At 38.6% G+C, this 8,696-nt stretch overlaps 1 pseudogene across 1 annotated transcript; it reads right to left on the bottom strand.

Moving 5' to 3' along the window:
* Nucleotides 1–4,175: 4,175 nt before the first annotated feature.
* Nucleotides 4,176–7,838, bottom strand: LOC147840251 (uncharacterized; annotated as a pseudogene). The gene is made up of 4 exons (XR_015510729.1): nt 7,634–7,838; nt 7,202–7,508; nt 7,070–7,133; nt 4,176–4,384 (listed from the first exon to the last, which is right to left on the bottom strand). The product of XR_015510729.1 is annotated as an uncharacterized LOC147840251 (transcript).
* Nucleotides 7,839–8,696: the final 858 nt, after the last annotated feature.

Here is an 8,696-nt window from a genome sequence, read left to right on the forward strand (position 1 = left end):
CGTCTTCGCCGTCTACACTGTGACAGTAATGAATATTAATGAAGTTGCACAATAGAGCGCGCTGATTGGTTTGAACCAAGCCTTACTCATGCATTAATGCAACACACTGTAAGACGTAATAAGACTCACTCTGGCACAGACGCCCAGTCTGCACGCTGGAATACACACTATTATGTCATGACCGTGACACAGCTTCAAAAATTCGTTTCAAACAGGAAGTACGAATTTGCTTGAAATAACGCAAAAACCAATTTACACTTTATAGTGAAATATAGGTGTCCTAATAGTGTTTTTAGCAGTGTGGGACACATATACGACTGTCAACAGCTCAAAAAATGTGTTTTGGTGTTTCGTGACCCTTTAAAGATTAGTTGAAGTTATAAAGGCATGATAGAATGCAACATTTCTTATATGAAAGCAGCTATTACAGTATAGCTGTCACCGACTCGGTCCCAGTCATTCCCCTCGCTGGCCAGCAGAGGTCATCATCACCGGACTATTGACATTACGTCATCCATCTACACTGATTGCAGTCACAGTTGACACACATTAACAATCACACTCCACACACATATAAGCAGCACACACACGCCACTTCATTGCAAAGTCTTGTTTTGCCCCGGCTAACACTACTGAGCATTCTCCCTGGCATTTCCTGACAAATTCTAGGGTACTTCACTGCAAGCTGTTCGTCGCCCAACAACTCCATATGTTTTCTGATGAGAACAGCAAGATCGCCTTCGTTTGCTCGTTGCTCTCCGGAAAAGCCCTGGAGTGGGCTACTGCAGTCTGGCCGGATAACAATCCTACTTATCCAACATTTAAGGAGTTTCTACAGCGATTTTGTGTGGTTTTCGATCACCCCGAGGGAGGTCGAAACGCAGGCGAAGAATTATTAGCCATCCAGCAAAATTATCAATCAGCGGCTGAGTTCGCTCTACGTTTTCGCACTTTGGCTGCACAAACCGGCTGGGCTGACGATCCTCTTAAAACCCTCTATCGCAAAGCTCTGAACCCTGAATTGCAGACCAAATTGGCATGCAGAGATGATGGCAAATCACTTGATCAGCTCATTGAACTTTCGATCAGGCTGGATAATCTGTTTCGCACCCGAAGACACTCACCTGTCACGCTTTCCTGTCCCAGTCAGGAATCCACGCCAGCGGCATCAAGCTCAGGTAACCCCCTGCAACTAGGTCGTGCCCATTTGTCCCCGGAAGAGCGTGAGAAACGCATTAAAAACAATCTTTGCCTGTATTGCGGTCTTGGAGGTCATACAAAACTCAAATGTCCCAATAAGCCTTGGTCCAAACCAGAATCTGTTAGTGCAAATTCCATTCTTGCCATTAATAAGAGCGCTATGGTTGTCCCTACTTTATACTTGTTAATCACCAAATCCCCTCAAAATCCCATTATTCTCGGCTTACCATGGTTACAGGCACACAACCTATTAATTTCCTGGAGAACTGGTGGGATCATAAGATGGAGTAATTCACGTGTAAAGAATTGTCTATGTTCTATCGTCCCTGTTCAGCTTATGATCCCTGACGAATACAAAGACTTAGCCGAAGCTTTCAGCAAGAAGAAGGCCACTACACTCCCGCCTCACTGTGAGTACGATTGTGCAATAGATATGTTACCTGGTACTACGCCCCCTCGTGGAAGAATCTTCCCTTTGTCTCAAAAGGAAACTGATACTATGAATGCCTACATAAAGGAGGAGCTGGAGAAAGGGTTAATTCGCCTGTCCATATCACCTGCATACGCCGGGTTCTTCGTTGAAAAGAAATATGGTACTCTCCGCCCATGCATCGATTACAGAGGTTTGAATGACATTACGGTGAAATACAGATATCCTTTGGCCTTAGTCCCAGCTGCCCTGGAGCAATTACGCTCAGCCAAGTATTTCACTAAACTTGATCTTCACAGTGCTTACAACCTCATACGCATAAGGCAGGGCGACGAGTGGAAGACCGGGTTCTCGACGACCACCGGGCACTACGAATACCGGGTGATGCCCTTCGGCCTGGCAAACAGTCCCTCAGTATTTCAAGCATTCATCAACGAGGTATTTTGGGATATGCTAAACCAATGGGTCATTGTACACATTGATGACATTCTTGTATATTCAGAAACGCTCGAAGATCACCATCACATACGAGCTTATCAAGAACCAGCTATACGCCAAGCTACCTGGGATTTGCGAATTTCTACAGGAGATTCATATGCAATTTCAGTTCAGTAGCGGCACCACTCACTTCCCTTGTGAAATCAGTGAATCTGAAGCTCAAGTGGAACTCAGATGCAGAACGAGCATTCACCCTCCTGAAAACCAGATTCTCTTCGGCACCAATTCTCTGTCACCCTGATCCCAAGCTCCCTTTTACTCTGGAAATCGACGCTTCCAATACAGGCATTGGCGCTGTATCACAAAGACAAGCCACAACAAATAAGCTCCACCCTTGTGCTTTCTTCTCCAGAAAGTTAAACTCAGCCGAGAGAAATTACGACATGGGCAACAGAGAACCCTTGGCCATGAAATCAGCGATGGAGGAATGGAGACACTGGCTTGTAGGAGCATTAAAACCTTTCTCTGTAATTACAGATCACAAGAACCTCGAATATATTCGATCAGCTAAAAGGCTTAACTCCAGACAAGCAAGATGGGCTTTATTCTTCACTCGCTTCCGTTTCACAGTAACTTACATTCCTGGACCAAAGAACATCAAAGCAGACGCACTTTCTCGTCTATCCGATGAAGATCCCAAAATCGAAGAAGACCAACCGATCATACCCAACTCCATGATTCTGGCACCTATCTCTTGGGATATTGATACCGAGATCGCCCAATCCACAGTTGAACATCCCTCTTCTCCTACCTGTCCAGCTAATAAAACATTTGTCCCATCACCACTCAGGAACAAACTAATGGAAGAAGTCCACGCTAACCCCAGTTCCGATCACCCAGGCATCGCAGGCACCCTTGATCTCATTCTTAACCGTTACTGGTGGCCCGAAATGAGAAAGGACGTCATGAACTTTGTAAAGAACTGTGTTCCCTGTAATATGAATAAACCGGTGCTTAATGAGTTTCATTGTGTACACCCGGAAATGCCAGGCCCTCGTCCCCGTGGTAGACCCCGTCGTCGTGGCGCCCCTCACTTCAGGAGCCGTTCGCAGGAGGGGGGCTCTGTCACCGACTCGGTCCCAGTCATTCCCCTCGCTGGCCAGCAGAGTTCATCATCACCGGACTATTGACATTACGTCATCCATCTACACTGATTGCAGTCACAGCTGACACACATTAACAATCACACTCCACACACTTATAAGCAGCACACACATGCCACTTCATTGCAAAGTCTTGTTTTGCCCCGGCTAACACTACTGAGCGTTCTCATCCTTGTCTGCCTTCCCGTTATGATCCTGCTTCGTTTATTGACCCAGTCTTGCCTGCCGCCTGCCTCATACTTCAGCCTGTATCCTGACTTTGATCCTTTGATCCTGCCTTTGAACTCTCGCCTGATTACCGACTCTCATACTAGCCGCCTGCCTCTGACCCATGCCTGCTAACCCATGCCTGCTAACCCATCCTGTGTTTACCTGCCACCAGCCAAACGACTACATACTACTGTGTTTGATGTGAGTTTGCGCATGCATAACATCTGTGTGCTATTGTTTATTAAACTCTGTTTAATAAAAAATACTGCAAATGGATCCCTCTGTGTCAGCCCCTCCGTTACAATAGCACTGGCAAATTACATAAAACTATGCAAAAAGTGCACAAAATAATAATAATTCTGTCATCAATTACTCGCCCTTTCACATATTCCAAAGCTGTTAGAATTTCTTTTTCTTTTAAACAAAGTCAAAAATCTTCAAAAAGATATTTTGAATAATGTTGTAAACTTGTAACAAAATATCGACTTTAGTAATATTTTGAAAGTAAGTCATAAAGGTTTGTAACCACATGAGGGAGAGTTAACTCTGAGTAAATTTATATTTTTTTGGTGAACTATCCCTTTAATTGGATTTTTCATCAACTAGTGCAGGCATCTCTATTTCCTCTGAATCTGAATTTTTCCTTCCTATTAAACATGGAATACAAATAATAATGAATAACCAAAAATTAATTGACCTCACAAATGCATTTTTCACTCTTATTGCAGATTGTAGGAGATCAATGTGAGCCATCAGATTGAAAGAAGCTCAAAACTCACCAGCTCTTCTTGCACAGATGATCTGAAGAAGAATCGCAGTAGGAGCAGCAAACAGCACAATCTCAACAATAATCACAATCACTACTGGAAACATGTGGATAGATGTGAAAGAGAAAGTCAAAATGGTAAAGTTTAGATGACCTTGTAGATGAAAAAAGATCCAACAAAAATTGCAAATTCACCAACATTGAACATGCAATAGTATAAAATTATCAGCATAAACAGACATTTCATACCTCTGATTAATCCAAAAGTTATTCGGAGTTCAGTTTCTGCCTCTGTGAATGATATCTTCAGTTTAGGTCAAACATGATGTATATAATGAAGTGTAAAATATTTACATGTTGACATCTACAAATTTCAGTAATTTCAGATGTATTATAGACGTAAATTATTTTTAATTCTTAGTTTGTGGAACTAACAAGAAGATAAAAACTGATGACAATACCTTGTTATGTTGGTGCTGATGCTGTGGTTTGGCTTCTCAGCATGTGAGCTGCTCTCTGTGCAGCAAAAATGTTTAGTTATGTGTTTAATGTGTGCTGACAAATATAAAAGAGTTAATCTGAGTTAAAAATGTGACACCAACTAATTTTAATCAAACAAGTTTTGTTGTTCTACAGGAGTAAAAAGACATGAGCACTATTTCACATTAGCTGCATTTGTTTTAAAAGCATGTTCAGTATGACTCAGTTTATAAACTCAGTGAATTAAGATTCACTCTGAACCGATCATTTGAATCAGTGAGTTGTTGGTTTGAAAATAAATGTGATCGAATCAGTCCAATTTATACATTAATTGTTTAGTGCAATTTGTGAACTGATGAAGTTCACTTTGTTCATGGAATTAAAGTTTTGTCTTTGTGCAGGTGAAGATTTCTCCCCTTCAAAATGACTTTTTTTACTCAGCTACATTAAGGAAATGAATTGAAGTAAAAATAAATTAGTTTTTTTTTTAATTTATGGAAGTAAAAGTTTCTCAAAATAGAAATAAAACAATACTACGATAAAGTAGATATAGGAATAAGAAGGGAAAAGAGATAATTAATAACATTATAGTAATAACTAATTGATTTATTTATTCATTTATTTTCTTTTTGGCTTAGTCCCAACATTAATCTGGGATCAATTTATATGTTTTACGCAGCAGCTGCCCTTCCAGCTGCAACCTATCACTGGGAAACACCCATACATTTTCATTCATACTCATACACCATGGACAATTTTCGCTTACCCAATTTACCTACAGTATAGTGCATGTTTTTGGATTGTGGGGGAAACCAGAGGACCTGGAAGAAACCCACGCCAACACAGGGAAAACATGCAAACTCCAATAATAATTAAGGATAAGAGATAATAAAGACCATTAGTGAGGTGAAAAAACAACAACACTTAGCTACAGTCCACCACTGGGAAACAGTGAATGAGGACATAGAGGGTGATTTCAGACACAAAACAACAATTATCTAATATATTAATCGTTTTTGTGAAACAATGATGTTAAAGTCAAAATTTGATACACGCTCCTCTGAACATATTGAAAAACTTATTTTTGACTGCCACAGTAATATGAGAAGTTGTACAGCTACAATTCTTTTTCTTTTAGACAGACAAATTAAACGATTTTACAAATAGATTTTATTGACAAAAATGTTTTAAATATATTTTACAGTATATATTTATATATTACTCTACTACTTATATGTATTTATTATTATATTCATTTATTTTCCTTTGGCTTAGTCATATATATTAGGGGTCGCCACACAGAATGAACCACCAACTATTCCGGCATATGTTTTATGCAGCAGATGTCCTTCCAGCCGCAACCCAGTACTGGGAAACACCCATACACTCTCACATTCGCACACTAATACACTACGGTATAAATATATAAATATATATATATATATATATATATATATATATATATATATATATATATATATATATATATATATATATATATATATTTGTGTGTGTGTGTGTAAACAGCCATTTTTATATTTTGAAATAGGTTGCATGTACAGTGTGATATTTTTTATACATGTGAAATCCAAGCATGAACTTGTGTGTCATATATGTAATTAGCATATATTTTGTTTATCAGATTTCTATATGGGAAAACATTGAGTCATTTACATACACAATCAAAAAATGTATTTACTGTATGTACAGTAATATCATTTTAATTTTACTTTGCAAGATACTTATACATTTCTTATTGTGATCATCGGGGGAAAATAATTAGTAATTGGTCTTTTTTGAAAGGTCCTGCAATTTGTAACTCACAAATTATCAGACAAATTGAAATCTATGGACACAATAAATGATTAATTGATTAAAAATGATCACTTTTGATGATCTGTTGTGATATGAGTGTTTTGAAAATGTACCGATTGCTTGTGAAAATTGTACCAAGCCAATTAAAAAAACTGTAATTCAGATTTTGACCCAATAAAATATTTTAGTGGCTAGCTTAACTAGAAATACATTTAGTATATAAATACCCATAATATAGATTGAATCTATTCTTTTACATTACCTTTATTCCACACCCATGTGACATATACAAATTCTAAATAATTGTTGGAGCTGTAATCTATAAATGAACAGATGTGTCATGCTGTATGAGTAAATAATCAAAAAAAAAAAAATATTGATATAAAAATTATGTTTTTTTTTTAACCGAGTACTTGACAGTGAATTTCTCTGAGCAAGCTGATAACTCCACTCTCTGTTGTGAACATGAGTCAGGAGTGTTGATTCACACCAGCCTGATTCACCCACATCATCTGATGTCCTTACTGCTCAAATAAGCACAAGAGAGTAAAATAATAATAATAATACAGCTGACAGGAGAGAGTCATAGATCTGCCCGCTCTGATCTCAGACTATAAGGATGATCGAGAGACTAAAATAGACATTATGACGAACTTTTTTTATGGAAAATTTAATTACATAATTAAAAGGATCACTGACCAATATGAAAAGACAGATAAACATGTGCATCAGTTCCGTGTTGTTTTCTATTCACATATTGTCCACAGATGTAAGATCCATAATCTTCATTAGTGGCTTTCTTGGTGTTCAGAGAGCAGTCAGAGCCCAGACTCAGTCTTTCATGTCTCATGTTGTTCAGTTTTCCTCCAACAATCAATTCAATTGTCTTTGAAACTCTACTATTGATCCATGTAGTTGATGTGCAGTCAGAAAGAGTATTATTAAGGGCAGATGGACATTTTTCTCCAAAACTGAAGAACACAAGTGTCTTCTGCTCCACTGGTACCTGAATGGGGCTCAGTAAGAGACCACACTATCATTGTCAGAACTAATATGTTTTCTGTCAAACCCTCTGTTATTTGGAGTAATTTAATGCAAAATCTGAAAGACCATATAAAGGTTTGTCCTTACCTGTGAGAAGTGAACAGAAAATTATCAGCCCCAGTAACCACACATGACACTTATCAGGCATTTTCTTTTTCTGTCTCTCTTTTCTCTATTTAGTTACAGCTCCTTTTTAAAATATCATTAGTTCATCCTGTGGTTGGTGTCAATGCTGATAGTCTAAACACTGAAAATTAAATCCAACTATGCGCAGCTCCACAAAGCCCAAACCAAGCAAGCCAGTGACAGTGGTGAGGAACAATTTCCCCAACTTCCCTAATTGACAAAAGTGAAGAAAAAACCTTAAAAAAAGCAGGCTCAGTTGGCCACAACCAGTTCTTCTGTGGCCGAACTTCTTGTGCAGAGCAGCAGTCTGGGCACCAGAGGGACCGGTGGTTTTTGTCACTCACTGAACTTTGACCACGGCTTCTGAAGAGGGTGCGGCTGGTGACTCACAATTTTTATGATATAAACAAACTAGCAAAAATAAAATAGTGACATATTGTGGTTGCTGGTTCGAGTTCTGGCTGGATCAGTTGGCATTTCTGTGTGGAGTTTGCATGTTCTCCCCATGCTCACATGAGTGTCCCCCAGGTGCTCCGGTTTTCCCCAAAGACATGCAGTATAAGTGAATTAAATAAGCTAAATTGGCCATAGTGTATGTGTAAGCATGTGAGAGTTTATGGGTGTTTCCCAGTGCTGGGTTGCAGTTGGAAGGGTATCTGCTGTGTCAAACACATGCTGGATAAGTTGACAGTTCATTCCACTTTGGTGAGCCCTGATGAATAAAGGGACTAAGCTGTAGAAAAATGAATGACTAAATAAAAATACATTTTGTATATCGTTTACACTTTAAAAAAAATTCCAGAATATCACAGCATTACTCTAATTTCATTCATTCAATTACTTTTACATTTACATTTAGTCATTTAGCAGACGCTTTTATCCAAAGCGACTTACAAATGAGGACAAGGAAGCAATTTACACAACTATAAGACCAACAATAAATAAGTGCTATATTCAAGTTTCAGGTATGTAAAGTGTAAGAAGCAAAGCATTAGTAATGTAAGTTTTTTTTTTTTTTTTTTTT

This window comes from Danio rerio, chromosome 16 (genome assembly GCF_052040795.2).
Source record: "Danio rerio strain M-AB ecotype USA chromosome 16, GRCz13ab, whole genome shotgun sequence".
Classification (NCBI taxonomy): domain Eukaryota; kingdom Metazoa; phylum Chordata; class Actinopteri; order Cypriniformes; family Danionidae; genus Danio; species Danio rerio.